Here is a 2,467-nt window from a genome sequence, read left to right as displayed (position 1 = left end):
CCCCCCCCCCCCGCCCTTTACTGTCAGACCCTGCTCTCCCCTGAGCAAATGGAAGTTAGGAGCAAATTTGAAAGCACTGACCTTGACATAAACATAGCCATAGTAATTTGCATATGGTACCAGTAGATTTAGTTTATCCAGAATTGATGTGCGTTAAGATTTATTTGTTAGTTTTTTGAAATGACTGCAACTTTTAGCACAGGTACTCCACAAACACTTTTAAACAGCATTTTTGTACCTACTTATATATAATACAAACTGTGCATGATATTATATTTACCATATAATTCATTGCACTGGGCCCCAGCAGGGTTGGTAGTAGCATTTCAAGCCATGGTAACTCCACAGCTCAGCACAGTATGTATGTGTACTCTGGATACCCCCCCCACCCCCAAAAAAGGATCTATATGCTAATTAACCCCCCAGTCATGACTGGAAATAGCTGTTCTTGTCATGCTGGGATCCTTCAATACTTTATATGCAGATGAGGTGCAGGGCAACCTGGTCTGGCTCTACCTCATGGAAGGCAAAGCTACACTATTCATATCTGACAGGCTAAGAGGGGGGGTGACAGAAGGATTCTGGGTGAACTGTTTGGGGCCCCATTTGATGATGTTTGCCAGGCATTTAAGGCTGGTGAAGAAATGAGAATCATTGGACATGGGAAAGAGGCACGGGTCAGTTGTATGAGTGAAGAGGAAGTAGAAATGTATTCAGTGTAGTGGCTCATCATGACATGAGAAAGACTAGTTGCTGATGGGAACTCCGCTTAATGGACACTAACATATATCTTATTCAGATGGATTGCATTAATATGTCCTTGTGGTAGGTTCCCATCAGTACTTACTTGGCAGGGGAAACACCATGTATCTGGGTCCAAGAAGGCAGTTTTCCTTAAGTCTTCTCCAGGATAACTGTTCATTTGGTGCGGTTTAGTACCTGCCGAGGTGCTGGGGCTTAAAGTCCATTTTATGGAAATGGAAGGTTTCTCCCTAGCCTGTTCCTCCAACCATATGGCTGAGAGCAGGTAAAACTGGGGGTATCCAAACTCCAAACCTCTGGGCTTGGGCCTGCACATATGCCCACCAAAAGATGTTGGAAACATCTGAAGCCGTTGGTTGGGGGTAGAGGATGTTTGCTGGTTGTAGGGCCATGTATGGTTCTGGACTGACTCATAGATTTGGACCTGATTTGGCTGATTTGGTTTGGAACACAAAAAATTTCTTTTTTAAAAAAAAAGGAAAAAAGTTTCCCATTAGCATGCTTGCACAACATCGGCAATGTGTTGTTTTATAGTCATGTTCAGTGTTGGCTGCATTTAATAAACTTCATAGGTGGTTTCCATTGCTGAGCTCTTGCTGCTTTGGGCAGTATTTTAACAATAGCCAGTGTGCTTAGTGTGGTTTCTTTATAAGCAAATGTAAGACAAGGAGCTTCCCTCTGTGATGATTGGTGGGGGGGGTGACTTGTATTTAAATACATACAGTATTTTTGATTGTTTGATCCTGCACTTCTGTCTGCTGCAGCACAGATGCTGAGTTTTTTCTTCTCCCTCACTCTGCTGGACAGGATGCAAAACAGTTAGTGTTCAGAATCTCCCAGATCTTCCAGAGCTCCCTTCTCTACTTCTCCAGTATGGGTCCTTTCTCATTGAAAGCATCTTGTGGGAGACTGTTGTCTGTCAGTGCCAGTTTTCAGTTTTTGTGTTTTTTGGTTCTTTTCGCTTTCATATATTTGGTTGGACTTATAAAATAACCAGCTGAATAATTATGTAGTATTGGCTCTTAATAGGTTTGTTTGACTGAACCTATACGTTCTTGGGTTTTATTCTTAATTTCATAGTTACAGTATATAGAATGAAGTCAAATGCATGAAATAAAAGCATACAGGCATCAACATTTCTACCAGGACAGTCGCAGCTCTCTACCAGGACAGTCGCAGCATTTCTACCAGGACAGTCGCAGCTCTCTATGGAACAAACATGGCTGTTCTGGGAGAAAAAACCTACCACCAACCAAGTAGAAGTTGTTCCCAGGAGAGATTCTTCTGAGAGAATGAACACCTGTATGCCTCCCTGCCACTTGACTCCTTCTGGGAACCAGGAAGAGTCAAATGATAGGGAAAGGCTCCCCTGCTTTCTGAAGATCAGGTCATCCCAGTCTGGAGAAAATGTCAGAGAAAACTGATCCCAACCTTTCCATAGAACAGGAAAGGAGGAGCAGAAGCCCACTGGCTTTTCACATTGGGGTTGGGGGCTCCTCTGTGAGTGAGCAGCGGTTTTGCTGTGCTTCTCCAGCCTCCCCCGCCCCCCAAGAATAGGAGGACTGGAACAACTGCTGTTTCCCACTCTTTCTCCAGACCGAGATCACTCTGGAAGCATGGAGCTCCCGTAGACACTGCTGGTGCTGTCAGCGGTGGGGGGGGGGGGGGGGGGGGGGGGCCCCCCACGGGGGCCCGCAGCCCTGTC

At 45.2% G+C, this 2,467-nt stretch overlaps 1 protein-coding gene across 2 annotated transcripts in view; it reads left to right on the top strand.

The window, feature by feature from the left end:
• DTWD2 (DTW domain containing 2) overlaps positions 1 to 2,467 on the top strand; it is a 209,822-nt gene that overhangs the window by 137,955 nt on the left and 69,400 nt on the right. The window lies entirely within an intron of this gene.

This window comes from Gavialis gangeticus, unplaced genomic scaffold, assembly GCF_001723915.1.
Source record: "Gavialis gangeticus isolate Ggan-Ray unplaced genomic scaffold, GavGan_comp1, whole genome shotgun sequence".
Lineage (NCBI taxonomy): Eukaryota > Metazoa > Chordata > Crocodylia > Gavialidae > Gavialis > Gavialis gangeticus.
The sequence above is the reverse complement of the archived record's forward strand: the minus strand, read 5'-3'. Positions and strand labels throughout refer to the sequence as shown.